Below are 18,711 nucleotides of genomic sequence, written 5' to 3' on the forward strand. Positions count from 1 at the left end.
GGATAAACATCTTTGCTTGCATATTAATTTTTGGAGGATCTCCTCCTAGCAGTGCCATCTCGTCAGCTTGTTTAGGCAGAACCTAAAGGACACGTGGGAGTGAGCCACAGGGCAGGGCAGACAGGAGGAGCATGTGCCAGGCAGAGCCAGGGCTCGGGGGCAGCCGCTAGCCTGCAAGTTCTTCCATTTCTGCAAGAGCCAGGGCAGAGCCCCTCCGGGCCTTGGTCAGGGGTCACCCTGAGAGAGGGGCCTTCTCAGGGCACATGAGCTTTTCTGCTGAGACTTTGGAGTTCTTCCAGAGGGGAACAGAGAGCTACTGAAATGTTAAGAAGCAGGTCGGTTTCCCCACTGAGCAGCTGTGTGTGGGTACCCACAGGTCAGCTGACCACAGTAAACTTGAATCTCCTTTGCGGGGAAACAGGGACACTCACTGGATCTTCTGGTTGATGGGAAATCTTGAATCAGCTGCTGATCCCGAAGGCACCAGCTGAGGCTCTGCGGCATGACACTAGAGAGCAGATCCAATCTTCCCGACGGTCTCTAGAGAAATGGCTTCCAGGTGGCCAAGGAGTCCCATGGTCTTGACTCTGACTTTAAAACTCTGTAAAGGGATTGGAGCGATAGCACACCAGGTAGGCAGGTAGGGCGCTTGCCTTGCATGAGGTCGACCTGGTTTCTATCCCCAGAAAGTAGTTCCAGGAGTGATTCATGAGTGCAGATCCAGGAGAAAATCTGAACATCGCTGGATGTGATCCAAATACCCTCTCCCAAATGTTTTCCTTCTCTCCTCTTCCTCCTCCTCCTCCTCTGCCTCCTCCTCTTCCTTCTCCTCCACCTCCACTTCCTCTTCCTCCTCCTCCTCCTCCTTCTCCTCTTCCTCCTCCTCCTCTTCCTTCTCCTCTTCCTTTTCCTCCTCGTCCTCTTCCTCCTCCTCCTCTTTCTCCTCCTCCTCCTTCTCTTCTTTCTCTACCTCTCTTCTTCCTCCTCCTTTTTCTCCTTCTCTCCCTCCCTCTTCTTTTTCTTCTTCCTTCATATCAAACCTAGGACTCCAACACATACAAGGCGAGGTCTTCATTGCTGAACCCCAGCCCCAGCCCCAGCCCCAGATGACAGCCTTTTAGAAAAAACACAGGAGAGGCTGCGAGACATCACAGGATATGGGGGTCCCGCTTTCCTTGCACAGGGACACCATGTGATCTCTGGCATCATGTGACTTCTGGAGCACCTGGTGTAACCCTGGAGGCCCCTGAACACCAGTGGATCTGGCCTTGTTGGCTCCTGAGCACATTAAGGGTGTCCTGGGATGTCCTTGGGCTCTAGCATGAAACTCCAAGTTTAGGGTTGGAATCCACCTACTTTAGCAGTGAGCTACAAATTCTAATGACTATAACCCACCAAATATTTGATGAGAACCTTCGTAGCACCTAGCAGCTTCTGCAGATGTGTCATTGGCCAAGACAGACAAATTTCTGTCCTCGTTTCATTGTCATTGGCCAAGACAGACAAATTTCTGTCCAAATTTCAGCGCCCTACCCGCTGTGAACTCTATAGACTAACAGGAAAAACAAAATACAGAAAAAGGGGAAAACCAAGCTGATAGAAAGTTTTCCATGTTGGGAAAAATAAGGATGTGAAGAGAAAAGAGTTGATAGGGGCCTCTTTTATGGAGAAAGTCAGGGAAGACAGTAATGAAGGGAAATATTTATTTTTATTGTTTGGCTTTTGTTGGGGGGGGCACACCTGGCTGTGCTCAGGGCTTACATCTGGCTCTGAGCTCAGGGATTACTCTTGGTGGGGTTTTGGAGACCATATGTGGCACCAGAGACCTATACAAGCCACGTGCCCTGCCTCCGAACCGAAGTGGATTCATTTAAACCCACTTAGAGAAGAGAGTATCTCGCCCGCATGGCAGAGCCTGGCAAGCTCCCCGTGATGTACTCGATATGCCAAACACAGTAACAACAAAATTTCCAATGGAGACGTTACTGGGCCCGCTCAAGCAAATCGATGAACAACGGGAGGGCCTTTACTTTACTTTACTTTAGAGAAAGAAAAGAAGCCAAGATTGCAAATAAAGGAGGGGCACGGTGGGCACTTTCCTGGTGGGGGCTTCCGAGGTGAGATGGAGGAAGTGGCACAGCCGGACAACGGGCCACAGTGTTCAGGAGCACCAGCTGGGAATGATGTGGCTCTTCTGTCATCTCTGTGATCTCATACTTTCCCCCCTGACCTCTCCAAACCTTAATTTTCTCATCTGGAATGGTCACGGTCAAGGTCTTCCTGTTGTTCATCGATTTTCTCGAGCGGGCCAAGCAATGCCTCCATCATGAGACTTTGTTGTGACTGTGTCTGGCATATCGAATACGTCACGGGGAGCTTGCCAGGCTCTGCCGTGCGGGCGAGATACTCTCGGTAGCTTGCCAGGCTCTCCGAGGGGGGCGGAGGAATCAAACTCGGGTGGGCCATATTGGCTGCGTGCAAGGCAAACGCCCTACCACTGTGCTATCGCTCCAGCCCCTCATCTGGAAAGTGGACTTAATATCACAACATCAACGATCTCACGATGATGTGGATATAAATGAGAAAATGCACAAAAAGGCTTAGCAGGGCAGAGTGATATTTGCAGGAATCAAGGGTCACACTTTTTTGGTGTGGTAGTGGTGCTCCCTGGGGAGGGTCAGGAGGGGGTGGGGACATTCTTGCTTCAGGTGCCTGGGAGAGCAGGTGCTTTTGAGGAATCCCAATAGCAGTGCTGTCAGGGCCCCCCTCAGTGATGAGGACTGGCACTAGGGATTAATCTTGCACCTCAGACCAGCAGGCCACGCCCTGAGTGCTACATCTGGTGCCCTTCTGAGGTGACTTTTGTGTGGTTACCCTGAAGATAGGTCCCAATCCCTCAAAGTCTTACTTTTAAATATCTTCCCTGAAAATATCAGATTCGTAATAAACACTCAGAGACAAACAGGACCTTAACAAAATTCAGTCAACAGCCGTGCGTCTACTTACTTGTATGATGGGCTGAGGTGTCTGACAAGAAACACCTGGAACTTTAGCATTTTCCGTTCATTTCCTAGTCCTAAGAGATCCCAGTCTCCCAGGTTTCTGTAAGGCTGAGGCAAAACTAGGTGTCTCTTCAGTTCCATAGTTAGACCTGAACAGAATAGTTCAGGTTGTGTGAATCCCCAGGGTGTTTGGTGTTATGGGGAAATTGAGTGAGATTGGGCCTACCCTCGGGGGCTGTGGTCTGTTGATCAAACATGCTGCACCCTTCTGCTAAAATATATATATATATATATATACACACACACACACACATACACACACACACACACACAATTTGAGAGTAGCTAGGGCCGGAGGGCTTGTACGGGGCTCAAAGCATTTAAAAAAAATTTTTTTTATTAGTGAAACACCATGAGGTACAGTTATAGACTTATAAATTTTTGTGCTTGGGTTTCAGTTACACAACGATCAAGTACCCATCCCTCCACCAGCGCTCATCCTCCACCACCACGGGTCCCAGTATCCCTCCCACCCCCCATCCCCCCCATCCCACCCTGCCTCTGTGGCAGGGCATTCCCCCTTGTTCTCTCTCTCTCCTTTTGGGTCCTGTGGTTTGCAAAAGAGGCATTGAGTGGCAATCATGTTTGGTCTAGAGTCCACTTTTAGCATGCATCTCCCACCCTGGGAGGGTCCTCACAACACCCTTTATTCGGTGCTCTCTTCTCTATCTGAGCTTCCTTTTCCCCTAGCACATGTGGCTGGCCTCCAAGTCATGGAGCAAAATTCCTGGGGTCAAAACATTTACCTTGCTTGTGGCTGACCCCAGATGGAGCACCGGCTGTCTATGGCCCCCACCCCAGCAATGCCAGGGGTCACTTCTGAGCACCTGGGCAGGACTAGCCCCTGAGCACAAAGTATCTCCCCCAAAACAAAACCACGCGAGACCAAGAGATTCCTCAGGCAGAAACCAGGGGTGTGTGAATAGGGGACTTGACTTAAGTCAGGGGATGCTCGCTGTGCATTCGGGCATGTGGCTGGGGAGGGTTCGGGCCCACTGAAAGGTGATTCCATTGGCCCCTGGTCGCTCACTTAATCACTTAACTTCCCGTTAGTGGTCGATTGGCTCGAGCGGGCGCCAGTAACGTCTCCATTTGTCCCTGTCGCGTGCTAGTGAAGCCCAATGGCATCTGTTCGCTCTAGCCTCAAACCGATCGCTCGTGATCTTGATGAAGAAGTCTGACCATCTGGTCGGTGGTCTAGTCCAAAAGTAGTGAGTGGTCGCAAGGTCAACCTAAAGTCAACCTGCAGCAAACTATAAACTAAACTCCTGGTCGCTCACACCTCGTGAAATGCAGGCTGCTGATTCTGAACTGCAGCGTCCACTGCAGTGCTGGCCAGCGGATGCCGGCCCCGAGTTCACTCCGACTCAGCTTCCCAGCTGGCCGCTGGGGAAGCTGCGGGGAGCGTCCTGGGAAACCCCGTCCTGGGGCGCGGGTCCGGGCCTTGCTTTCTGCTTAAGGCTCTGCGCGCCCCCTGGTGGCTTTGGAATGCATAGCTCTCTGTCGAGTGCTCCCTGGGGCCGGCAGCGCCAGGGGCGTCCTGGGGGCTGGACGTTTACCAGCTGGCTTGAAGTTCGAAGTCCGGGTCTTGCCTGGTTTGCTCAGGCCTTCAGCGATGGTGGGAGCGGTAAGGCTCTCTGCTAAGAGGCAGAAAAATGAAGAGGAATTTTACCTTGAGCTTGTGATGCTTGATGAAACCAAACCAGGTGAAACCAAAACTTTGATCAGGACACATGCTTCACCCAAATTTATTGGTTGGGAGTACAGGGGTAAGGCACTTGGCTTGCACCTGGCTGACCTAACTTTGTGGTTGACCTTTTCTTTTTTTAAATTTTTATTTTTTTAAAAAAATTTTTAATAGTGAGACATCATGAGGTACAGTTGCAGACTTACACATTTTTGTGCTTGGGTTTCAATTATACAATGATCAAATACCCATCCCTCCACCAGTGTGAGGTTGATCTTTAAGTAGATGCATGTTTACAGACTTTTTTTTTTTTTTGGACAAACTGGCAGTCTACCGAATGTAACCTACCCACATGGCAGAGTCTGGCAAACTCCCCGTGGCGTACCCAATATGCCAAATACCAGTAACAATGAAGGGTCTCATTCTCCTAACTCTGAAAGAGCCTTGAATATGGCACTTTTTAAAAAAATCTCAGGGCTAGGACGAAGGAGACATAACTGGGGCCTGCTCGAGGCAATCGACAAACAACAGGATGATCGTGATTGTGTGATTGATTTGGCGGTGAGAGGGCAGTTGTGTACCTGGCCACTTGTACTCAGTTTTTGGGGTCACAGCTGTACACCTGGCAGTTGTATTCAGGCGACCAGGTGGAACCTTGGTGTCTCACATGCAGTGTGTGTTATTCCTTTGGACTGCCTTCCAGCCCCTCATTTGAATAATCTGATTAATTAATTTTCTGTTTGTTTTTGTGTGTGTGTGTGGGGGGGGGGTGGGCAGAACTGACTATGCTTAGGGCCTAGTCCTCAATTTGCTGCCAGGGATCATTCCCAGGGGTGCTTGGCATTCCATATGCAGAGCTGGAATGGAACCAGGTTCTACTGTGTTCAAGGCAAGCGCCCTACACAAAGTGAATATAGTCTCAGCTATTAAAAAGCGGCAATCTTAGGGTCTGGAGAGATAGGACAACACGCTTGTCTTGAACACAACCTACCCGGGTTCAAACCCCAGAACCCTATATGGTTCCCCTGAGAACTGCCAGGATTGAGCAGAGTCAGGAACAAGCCCTGAGAGCAACCAAATATGGCCCCCAAGCTAATAATAATAATTGCAATAATTTTATCATGTTTTCTCTTGTGTTTTCTCTTTATAATCACCCAATAAATAGTTAAGATTGATCAATGTTAGTATAATATTAATTGCTGTGGCTGAAACGATAGCACAGCGGTAAGGCATTTGCCTTGCGCGCAGCCAGCCCGGTGGAGCTGGGTTCGATTCCTCCGCCCCTCTTGGAGAGCCCGGCAAGCTACCGAGAGTATCTCGCCCGCACGGCAGAGCCTGGCAAGCTCCCCGTGACGTATTCGATATGCCAAACACAGTAACAACAAGTCTCAAAATAGAGACGTTACTGGGCCTGCTCGAGCAAATCGATGAACAATGGGAGGACAGCTCACATTTACTATCCCTAATGCTCACTTATAAGAGAGATGCTAGGTCTGTTTCAAGGTGAGGAAAGGAGATCTCAGAGCGGTCACACTGATGACCCTATTAGCACCCAGAGAGTCCTGGTTTCTAAGTCTCCCTCTTGAGAAAAGCGACTGCCAGGGAGCCTGCAAAAGAATTCAGTTTCTAACCCTCTTTCTACCCAACAATCATGGAACAGTAAGGAGAAGTAACACCTACTATGTGTCTGGTCACGCTGTGGGTCACGCTGACCCTACAGGAAGGTTTCCTGTCATTAAAGCTACACTCAACGCTAATACACCTACTGCAATGTTTAAAGGCCAGATTATATTGAGAAGTTTATTTTATTTTAATTGAATCACAGTGATATAGTTACAAAGTTGTTCATGATTGAGTTTCCGTCATATAATGTTACAACACCAATCTTTTCTCCAGTATGCACTACCTACATTGAGAAGTTTTAATGCTCTTTAAGACATGGAGGGCTTGAACGAATTTATTTGCTAATAAATTAGCAAATAATTTATTAGCAAAGGTGATATTTTTTATTTTAATCTTAAATTTAAAAAAATTGTTTATTTTGGCTGGAGTGATAGCACAGAGGATAACGCATTTGCCTTGCATGCGGCTGACCCGGGTTCGATCCCTCTTGGAGAGCCCGACAAGCTACTGAGAGTGTCCTGCCCGCACGGCAGAGCCTGGCAAGCTTCCCGTGGCGTATCCGATATGCCAAAAACAGTAACAACAAGTCTCACAACGGAGACATTACTGGCGTCCGCTCGAGCAAATCGATGAACAATGGGAGTGCTATAGTGCTACAATTAATTTGAGGAGGCCACACCCAGCAATGCTTGGGGGTTACTCCTGGCTCTGTACTCAGGGATCACTTCTGGCAGCATTGGAGGACCATATGGGGTGTTGGGGATTGAACCTGGGTTGGCTACATGCAAGACAAATGCCCTGCCCACTACACTGTGTCTCTGGCCCTGAGGCCATAGATCACATTTTATTTATTTATTTATTTATTTTCTTGTTTTGGTCACACCCAGCGATGCACAGGGGTTGTTCCTGGCTCTGCACTCAGGAATTACTCCTGGTGGTGCTCGGGGGACCATATGGGACTCTGGGAATTGAACCTGGACTGGCTATGTGCAGGGCAAATGTCCTACCCACTGTACTGTTGCTCCAGCCCCAGCCAGAGATTTTAAGTCATGCTTTCTAACAAGAGACCATGAACTTGCTCAGGCTGAGGTAAACTAGAGTGACAGTTTCACCCATCCAACCTCCTGCACTCTGATGTCCCAAGAGACTTCTTAAACTCAGGGCTTGCCACAGTGAGCCCTAACTGCCCCTCTCAGTAACCCATGCTGACCAGTGATTTATTTATTTATTTATTTTTGCTTTTTTTGGGGTCATACCTGGCGACGCACAGGGGTTACTCCTGACTCTGCACTCAGGAATCACCCCTGGCAGTGCTCAGGGGACCTTATGGGATGCTGGGACTCGAACCTGGGTTGGCCGCGTGCGAGGCAAACGCCCTACCCGCTGTGCTATTGCTCCAGCCCCTGACCTGTGATTTACACCAGCATTTTTCCACCTTTTACACACATAGCCGGAGGTTGGTGACACTGGTTTGTGGATTATAACCACAGTGGAACCTAGTTTTCAGCCTTTCTATATCTGCAGACCAATACCAGGCCATAGATGGGTGGTTGAGGCAGATTGATGTTTCCTACCAAAATCCTTTGCATGCCTATCCCCAGTATATTCTGCCCAGAATCAATCTTTGAATGCAAAGAATCCAGTCATCGAGGAGGTGCACAGTGCACAGGCAAGTTCTGTCAGTCTATCTCCCCACTCCTTGCTGCCTGTCCCTCTCCTGAAGTGTGAATTTGTCATGCATAAGGAATGAGCCGTCTTCATCCATGCATTCTGCCGCGTCCGGCGCTGCAGAGCCGAGCCAGGGGAGGGCCGTCAGGGTGAAATCAGCACTCGAGTCACACAGGGTTCCGTCATTCAGGAGATGGCATGAATGCGCGTGTTTATTCAGAGCACAGGTACAGACTTAAGTATGTTTCCACAACCCACCCAAAAGAAAGGAAAGGGGATGGGACGTGGGAAAGTGGATGGGACGATGAATAGAGCCATGCACCGTTGGTCAGTCACAGTGGGCAGAGCCATGCACCGTTGGTCAGCCACCTGGTGACCCTTTCGACCTAACGCTACCGGTCGGAGCGGCCTGCTTTGTTACAGTTTTGACATATCCATAGAGACTGTGCTGTTCCTCGTACATCATTTACAAATCATTTACGAGGGTGCATTTTTCCCAAACTGAAACCTCCTGTACTGGGAAGTTGCCCAGCTTTGAGCAGGACAAAGGGGGAATGAAAAATCAAGCATTCTTTTACTTGGTCAGTAGGCAACACATTCCTTCCAGCACCCGGCCCAACAGCTGCATTCAGCTTTCCAAAGCCAGCCGGACAGTCTCATCACTAGATGGCTGGAGTGAGGAGGGCTATGTTGGAGCCAGCCTGAGCATGAAGTGTGAGCAGGTCCAGACGCGTCCCCAAGGAAGCTGAACTCGTAAGGGACCAGCGGAGAGCTGTAGCCACATCCGCCCCTGTAGCTCATGTGCAAGAAAGCAACTTCAGCTAGTCACAGAGAAGGTGATTTCTGCTTAGAAATTGCCCTGTCGGCTGATTTAACATCTTCCTTCCCGAACCAAAGTCTCCTGAGAATTCCTGATAGCGTGCTCCTTCCTCTTCCTCATTCACGCAGCTCAGTCTTGGCCCCACTGAGATTTCCTCCTGCAGGTTTCTTCAACCTGTACCCTCCTGTCCATTCTCACTACCTTCTTCCAACCCCAGCCCTTCATTATCACCCTCATTACCCTCACTTCTGGCCCTCATTTTCTCCCAGCTCCAGCCAGGGTGGTCCTACCAACTTGGTCTAACCGTATCAACAATCAGTCTTTAGCCTGAAGTTCAAATGCACCAAGAATGGGATTGGAGAGATAAGACAGAAGCAAGGTGCTTGTCTTACACACAACCTACCCTGATTTTTTTTTGGCTTTTTTTTTGGGTCACGCCTGGTGATGCACAGGGGTTACTCCTGGCTCTGCATTCAGGAATTACCCCTGGTGGTGCTCAGGGAACCATATGGGATGCTGGGAATCGAACCCGGGTCGGCCGCATGCAAGGCAAACGTCCTACCCGCTGTGCTATTGCTCCAGATCCTTTTTTTTTTAACAACCTACCCTGATTTGACTTCTGGTATCCCATATGGTCCCCAGTGCCCCACCAGGAATGATCCTTGAATGAAGAGCCAGGAGTGAGCCCTGAGCAACACCCAACAACCCTCACCCCTCAACCAAAGAAAAATAAGCATCAAGTATGGGGCTGGGGAGATAGCTCAAAGGATTAATATCTTTCTAAATGGTTTCTGGTACCAGTTCCAATACCTCCACGAGCCCACTCCTCTCCCCACCCCACCCCCGTGTGTGTGTGTGTGTGTGTGTGTGTGTGTGTGTGATGTTCCCAGTACCTACAAACAATTGTCCAGACACCAGCTGTGTTTTCTACTATGTAACTTAATTTTATAACTCTCTGGAGAGTGCCAGATTCTACAAATTAAGGGATTTAGTACCACAAAACACCCCCATCCTGTACCTCACTTGAAATGCTAGTCACAGCCCCGTGTTGTTGCTTTTACTTCTGACCAAGTGCTTATAAGTAAGAGGTTGTGATTATTATCTGCTTCCTTGGGTTTGACTAATTTGCTGAGTGGTTCATAGAACTCAGGAGACCTGCTGACTCACTAGATTATGGAATCATTCCAGAAGGCTGTAACACAGGAAGCTCACAATGGAAGGAATGCATGGGGCAAGGTACCTGGAAGGATGTGAGCCTCTTCCCTTTTCAGGGGTGCCTCCTCCAGCCTCACCACCTTTTTGCTTTATGGAGGCTGTTTCATGACCACCATGATCAAACCACGGGCCACTGGTGACTGATTCAAACCCCCAGCTCCCGGGTCAGGGATGGGACTGAAAGTTCCAATTCTCCAATCACCTGCTTGGTTCTTTTGATTGCCAGCTCCAATTCTTTACGGGGGAGCTCGAATTTACTTTATTTTCCCCCCTTTACTTAAACACTATGATTTGCAAAGTTGTCCATGATATGCTTGTTGCAGGCACTTAACATTTCATCCCCAATCCCACCATCACTGTCACCTTCCCTCCACATTGTCCCCATTTTCCCAACCACCCCTCAAGTCTGCCCTCGTATCAGGCACATATATAAAAAAATAATTGATTTTATATTGCTTGTTGTAATTAAATAGCTAATGGAATTATCAAAAGAATATGCTTCTGTAAGAGAAAATTTGTGAAATTGTTATAGCTCATCAGGGGGACAGTAAGTCCTTGTCTGGGGGGTTACTAAGCTGTTGTTGCTTGGTAATTCTATTGTGTTAATGTTTTTATTTGTTGAGCTCAGTTGGCTGCTATGTTACTTTTCCATCTAATTTGGCATCCCAACTGGGATGTCAGTATTTGTAGTTTGAAGGTATCATGGCAGAGTGTTCCAGAAACTCCAGGATATCTAACCAAGCGGTGATTTTACATGACTGCTCTTGTGGGATGTGGGTGTGACTTCCGGGGCTTCTGGAAGTATGATGTGTGTTGGGGGGGGGGCGGCTTCCTGCCCCCACTCCAAGAAGACCCCAGAATTCACAGCCTGAAGACTGGAGTACCTGAAGTTTCTGGCAGTCCGGTGTCTCTGCAGAGCTCAGGCGTGAGGCGGTGGAGTTGGGCCGTGGGCAAGGTGACAGCTGTGGGGGGTGGGGGTGGCTTCTGGGGCTTCAGCGGGGTGAGCACTCGGCCCACCCCCTGTTGAGAGGACCCCAGAGTTTCCAGCACATAATGGTCTTTATTAAATTGTTAGCTATTACCATTAGGAATAATGCCAACAACAAAGGGGCAACATTTAGGAGGTCGAAAACACTGAATAATTTAAGTTGAATGATGTCAAGTTGAATATCATATAAAGGAAGACATGGTAAGATGCTGAGACAGTGGGGATCTTATGGATCAGGCTGAAGCATTGATCTTAGGAATTTGGAAACAGTGGTTGGAGATAAAGTAATATAGCTAGTATATATTGCCGGAGAGCCCGGCAAGCTACCGAGAGTATTCGATATGCCAGACACAGTAACAACAAAGTCTCCAATGGAGACGTTACTGGGCCCGCTCGAGCAAATCGATGATCAACGGGAGGGCCTTTACTTTACTTTACTAGCTAGTATAAAACACTTGCCTTGCACGCAGCTGAGCTGGGTTCAATTCCCAGCACCCCATTTGGTTCACTGAGCCCACCAGGAGGGATTCCTCAACACGGAGCCTGGTGTAAGCCCTGGCACAGCTGCGTGAGGCCCCACCCCCTGCCTCAGACCTCCACCCTTTGTGGTGCCTTGCAATTGTGAGGTCCTGGGTTTGATCCCAGGCAGAGTCCTGTCTCCACAAGTCCTTGCATTGGTTCTGCATTCCAACCAGAGGTGACACTGGTGACACCTCAGATCACGTCTGATGATCATGCTTACACTAAATTGCTTTGAGGGTGGATAGGTAATGAACCAGGAAGCGAAATAGTTCTTTTTGGCTGGGCTGCCTTGCTGGTGTCTGATAGAGGGGGTGGGGCTGTAGTCTCTCTCTGCCCTCCCTGCCTCTCTCTCTCTCTTCTCTCACAGGTGCTGGCCTCATGCTGGGCCCTGCTCACAGTCAGTGCAGACTTGCCTTTAACTGCAATCATCCAGGAATTCTTTAGGCCATGACGGGGAGATTTAGGAGATTAGGGAATGTGGAGAAACAAAGAAGGATTATTACTGGCAGGCACAGGTGTGGTCCTATCACTGCCTGAATTCCCTGCACAGCTCTCACAGTGTTTGCAGACAGTTACAAAGGGTCATTGTAAAAAAATTAAATAAATAAAAGGTCACTGTGAGGGTCAGAATGTTGAGTCAGCCAGGAGGCAGCGGGCGCTGGGGCGGGCTGTCGGCTCCCCCGCCCCCTCCCAGCATTGCTGGCACACGCATCGGTGTGTAAGTCAATTTTGTGGTTCCTTCTGTATTTATAGATTACATGATTACATATTTCATTTGCTTTCTTTTCAATTCCTGCATGTACTCCTGCTCTTTACTTTCTTTCAATAAACTTCAAACATGCTCACGGTTTGGGTTTGGTTTGCTTTCAGATAAGGGGCCATACCGGCTGGCACTGAATTGAACCCATGGCCTTGCCTGTGCTAGGCATTGTGCTAGACCAGTGGAGGTCCATCAGCGACCTCAGCGTGGAGCCCATCGAAGACCAGGCCCTCCCTGTGTCTCTCTTTCTCATTTCCTGGGTAGTGGTTTGCATCCCCCCGGGGTTTTACTGAGGACATTCTAGATACTCTCTGAGCCCAGGGATCTGGTTCCCCAGCCAGCTGCACCTTCAGGAAGCACAGGGACGTGCTCTCACTTTCCTCACTGTCCCTCAGAGTTCACCCGGGGTTGCCTGGGAAAGCTGGCTGTGTTCTTGATTTTCATCACTGATGGTGTGATAAGTCATTAAGGTAGCTTAATGTCTTTTTTTAACTATCAGCTCAGTTCCTGTACAGCAGAAACACGTGGCCCCAATTCTGGGCTGCTCTGACCACTGGGAGGTTCCTTTTTGCCTTAGGGATTGGGTACTTACCCTTTTGAACTAACCACATGTTGGAACTTAAAGATACAAAGCGGGGAATAGCACTGCGGGTAGGGTGTTTGCCTTGCAACACAGCCAACCCGGGTTCAATTCCCAGCATCCCAGATGGTCCCCTGAGCACTGCCAGGGGTGATTCCTGAGTGCAGAGCCGGGAGTAACCCCTGTGCATCGCCAGGTGTGACCCAAAAAGCAAAAAAAAAAAAATAAAATAAAATTTAATGATAAGAGGACTGGAACTATAGTACAGGGGTAGGGCGTTTGCCTTGCACGCGGCCAACCTGTGTTCGATTCCCAGCATCCCATATGGTCTCCTGAGCACCGCCAGGAGTGATTCCTGAGTGCATGAGCCAGGAGTAACCCCTGTGCATCGCCAGGTATGACCTAAAAAGCAAAAAAATAAAATAAAATAAAATTTAATGATAAGAGGACTGGAACTATAGTACAGGGGTAGGGCGTTTGCCTTGCACGCGGCCAACCTGGGTTCGATTCCCAGCATCCCATATGGTCCCCTGAGCACTGCCAGGGGTGATTCCTGAGTGCAGAGCCGGGAGTAACCCCGGTGCATCGCTGGGTGTGACCCAAAAAGCAAAAAAAAAAAAATAATAATAATAAAGATACAAAGCAAGGTAGTAACAAAGGGCCAAAGACAGCACAGTGGGAGAACTCTGAAGGAATCTGAAAAGAGAGGGGGTGTAAAATGGGAAGGGCTGGAGTCCCTGGGGGAGGGGGAGGGGAGCACTGGGAATGAGTGTGGTGTCAGGATTAAGTACACAGGAGACCATGATTGACAGTACTGTCACTCACAGGACTCCAACCAATTAAAAAATGTACTAAATGGCGGAAGAAAAATTAAAAAAATAAAATAAAAATAAAATCCGTAGCTGTTTGCAGTAGGGACGGGCTTGCTTTGCTCTATCTATCCTCAGTCATGACAGAAGTGCTAGTGTTAAGGCCTGACTCTCTGTCCACAGGGATGGGTCTCTGCTTGACTCTTTGTTTTCTGGACTTTGTTCACGAACATTCTCTAGAACTGGATTTTGGGCCAGCGCTAGAAGCCCCTGCTGGCCCTGCCTGTGTGAGGGCCTGAGCCATCGCTGCCTCACATTGTGACTGCTGCCACTGACACTGTCATAGTCCCCACCCGAGGCTCGAGCAAACTTTTTTTTTTTCCTAGTGAAAAATAGACATACTTCTTATTTATTTTTCTTTTAAAAATTTAATTTCATTTGTATCAAGTTGTTCACAATAATTTATTACATTCAATATTCCAACATCAATTCCACCACCGTTATACCTTCCCACCACCATTATTTCAAACTTTCCCACCACCACCACCCAAGCCTGCTCCGAAAGCAGGTCCTAAAAAATTTATTTTGTATTGCTTGTTATGAATTATCTGCTAAAAGTGATCCAAAAAATGTTTCCTTAGAGGAAAGTGTGTGAAGATTGTTGCATCTCACCCTGGAGCCACTAAGTCCTTGTATAAGAGACAACTAACCTACAGTTACAGGTTGAGGCTTGCGTGCTAATATATATATATATATATATATATATATATATATATTTGATCGAGATTAGTTGCCTTCAACTTTACACCCCATCAAATGAGGTCTGCTACTCTTGGTAAATCAGTGACACAGAGTATGAGATGTCGCACGACCACAAATGCAGCTGCACACTCCTGGAATTCTAAAATTTTAAATAGGGTGATACACTGGAGTTAAATTTTTAACTGGAAGATGACTTTGGGGTCTGGAGGTATCTCTGCAGCTTGTTGCTCTCTTCTGAGATTTGTTTGTGAATCTCTGGATCTTGGCCATTAATGAGCTTATAGGTGCCAGAGGCAGTTCATAGATGTGATTGCCAGGTTTCTGGAAGCACAGGGAGATGGGGGAGGTAGCCCATTCCCAACTCCATGAGAGCCTGGAGATTTCCGTCACAAAACCTGCATACCTGAGTTTTCCAGCAGATTCATTCTTTTTTTTTTTTTAATTTTTATTAGTGAGATACCATGAGGTACAGTTGTAGACTTACAAAATTTTGTGCTTGGGTTTCAGTTATACAATGATCAAATACCCATCCCTCCACCAGTGCCCATTTCCCACCACCACGGGTCCCAGTATCCCTCCCACTCCCCTCATCCCCCCATTCCACCCTGCCTCTGTGGCAGAGCATTCCCTTTTGTCCTCTCTCTCCTTTAGGGTGTTGTGGTTTGCAAAAGAGGCATTGAGTGGCAATCATGTTTGGTCTATAGCCTACTTTCAGCATATAGCAGATTCATTCTTATGGATGAGGCTTGTCTCAAGACTGTGTAGATTGGCTGTGAGCATGGTGGCAATTGGATTCTGGAGACTTTCAGCTGCCCGGGCTGTTTGGGAAAGTGGTGGGTTCATCTGCCCCCTCTAGGGTGTCCCTGATGAGACAACCTGGCATGGTGTCTAGGCTCAAACAAACTTGGCATCTGCTGCATGGTGACCAACCACTCAAGTGTGCAGCCCCTGGACAGGCCCCCCAAAAAAATGACAATAAAGGGAAGGGAAAATTAATTTTATTTTATTTTGCTGTTGGGGCCACATGTTACTCCTGGCGGTGTTTGGGGGACCATATGAGATGCTGGGGATCAAACCCAAGTTGTCATGTGCAAGTGCCTTGCCCATTATATTGGGTTCCAAGAAGGGGGAAATTCAAAAAAAAATTTTATTAGTGAAACACCATGAGGTACAGTTATAGACTTACAAATTTTTGTGCTTGGGTTTCAGTTATACAATGATCGAGTACCCATCCCTCCACCAGTGCCCATCCTCCACCACCACAGGTCCCAGCATAAGAAGGGAGAAATTTAATTGAAAATTAGATTTGACTGAAATTTGTGTAGGACACCAAAGGTACAGATGCTAAAAGGAGAGTAGGTAATCAGACTGTAAAATAAACATTTCTGTGCATCAAAGGATACTGATCAATGCATGAAAAGGCAACCCATTGGATGGAGAAAGTTTTTATAGACAGAATATATAAAGAAGCCCTACAATTTAATGATTAATAAACAAATCAATCAATAAATGGACCTCAAAAAAAAACCACTAGAACAATGTGCAAAGGTGGGCTGAGGACATGGCTGGGTGAGCTCATGCCCCTTCTAAAGTATACAGTCCTACATTTATATCCTGACACAGATTTTTTTTAAAGGACAGTCAACTAATTACATGTATAAATTTTCTGCCGTCTTTTTCCATGTAGTTTTTCAGCAAAAAATGGTCAGAGGAGAGGCTGGAGTGATAGCACAGTGGGTAGGGCTCTAGTTTTGCATGGGTTGACCCTGACTCCATCCCGAGAATCCGATATGATCCATCAAGCCCACCAGGAGTGATCCCTGAGCACAGAGCCAGGAATAAGCCCTGAGCATAGTCAAGTGTGCCCCACACCCCACCAAAATGGCACCTCCCCAACTCCATGAAAAGATGCAGAAAGAATGCTCAATATGACTAATAATTAAGGAAATGTAAATGAACCAAAAGTGAGACCTCATTGTACCCAAGAGGATGACTATGGCCCCCAAAGGAGAAAATGACAAGTGTCGGTAAAGATGTGGAGTAATTAGAACCCTGTTCCTTGCTAGGCCAGTAGGGATAAAAGTATTGCAACTGCTATGGGAAATAGTATGGCAGTTCCTGAGAAGTTAAACACAGAGTTTTGAGGAGGAAGAGCTGGAAAGGGGGCAGATGGATCCCAGGCAGCAAGAGGGAATTGACTTCAAAGGTGTTGAGACCCAGCACTGAGCATCCTGGCCCAGAGGTCTGAGAGAAGTAGCAGGCTGAGAGCTGGGCCAGCACCCACCACTAAGACGCTCGCTCGAGGAGGGCTGGAATGAGTGTGACTTCTGTGCTGAGTGAAAAGAGGAACTAACACCCAGGTTTACAAGCACCATCGGGGTTGCTTTTAGCAGCTCTTTGATAATAAGATGGAAAAAGTCAACAAAAGCGGTAAAACTGGGAACTAGGAGAAGAATTGTTTATTGCAAAACAGTAAAGCTGCCATCTTCTGTAATGTGGAATTTTTTGGTAAATAACCAAAAATAGGGAATGAAACAAAAGAGATTCTGGGAGAAGGATGCAGAGTCCCTGAAGAACACTGGACCTGGGGCTCAGAGATAGCTCAAGAGGAGGTCATTCTGCAGGGGACTGATGACCTTCAGGCTGGGTGTGATTCCACCTGCCATTGGTTATCTGGCAAACTCCCCGTGGCCTACCCAATATGACAAATACCAGTAACAATGATGGGTCTCATTCTCCTAAAGAGCCTTGAATATAATCTCAGGGCTAGGATGAAGGAGACGTTACTGGGGCCTGCTCGAGGCAATCGACGAATAACAGGATGGTCGTGATTCGTGATTGGTTATCCTTAGTGCCACAACGAAGCGTGTGATCCACCACCAAGTTGTGTGAGCCCCACAACTAAAGTGTATGGCCCCTGGTGAGCATCACAGCTGAGAGTGTGTGACCTCTGGTCACCAGGACAACGATACCAACAACAAAGGGGGAGAAAATGGGAAAAAGAAAATAAAATGAAGGACACGTGGGAGAAATAAAACCATTGCAAAGTGCTTCTTGTGTATGTTTGATCCTTGTTTCTGTAGCCTTCATTTCACATGCTCCCTTCTGCTCTCCCTCGGTTGGATTTTCAATATATGCAAGGGGTTCACCCCAAGATTAAGTGTTGAATGGAGAGCCAGAGGAACAGAAAAGGGGGTAGGGTTTATGCCTTGCATATGGCCAACCCAGTTTCGATCCCCAAGCACTGCCAGGAGTAATTCCTGAGCATCACCAAGTGTGGCCCCCAAACAAACCAACAACGACAAAAAAAAAAAAACCCAAATGCTGAGTGTGCAATGAGATCTTTTAGAACATTCAGATCCTGCCTGCCCTGTGTTCTGAGAGGTCATAGCCCTGAATTGCTGATAATCATCTCAAGAGTTCAGGGAGGGGCCCTCAGTGTGGGTCAGTGTGGGAAGAGCACCTTCAAGCCCAGCAGAGACAGGCAGTGGCCCTGAGAGCCGGCAGGAAACCTTTCTTGAAATGAGTAAAAAAAAATCCTGCTTTTCAACAAAATGGGAGACTAACACCCAGGAGTGACTGAGATTAGTACCAGGAATTTTGCTCCATGACTTGGAGGCCAGCCACACGTGCTAGGGAAAAGGAAGCTCAGATAGAGAAGAGAGCACCAAATAAAGGGTGTTGGGAGGATCCTCCCAGGGTGGGAGAAGCATGCTGAAAGTAGTCTATAGACCAAACATGATTGCCACTCAGTGCCTTGCTTGCAAAACACAGGACCCAAAAGAAGAGAGAGAGAACAAGGGGGAATGCCCTGCCACAGAGGCAGGGTGGGATGGGGGAGGAGAGAGGGATGCTGGGACCCGTGGTGGTGGAGGATGGACGCTGGTGGAGGGATGGGTACTTGATCATTGTATAACTGAAACCCAAGCACAAAAATTTGTAAGTCTATAACTGTACCTCATGGTGTTTCCCTAATTAAAAAAATAATTTAAAAAAATCCTGCTTTTGCTTAAAACAATTTAAATAGAATTTTCTCTCTCTTGCCACAAGAAAATTTCTAGCTGTGGGACAGAGGCTGAGTGGCTGGGCTAACGATCTGAGCGTTCTAGAGAGCTGTGGGTGGAGACTGTGGAAAAGTGGGTCATCAGCAGGGGGCAACATCCCGAGTGTGGAGAAGGGGTGTGGGAGGAACACGGAGCATGCAGAGAGCCAAGT

Source organism: Sorex fumeus, unplaced genomic scaffold, assembly GCF_029834395.1.
Source record: "Sorex fumeus unplaced genomic scaffold, SorFum_2.1 ptg000001l, whole genome shotgun sequence".
NCBI lineage: Eukaryota > Metazoa > Chordata > Mammalia > Eulipotyphla > Soricidae > Sorex > Sorex fumeus.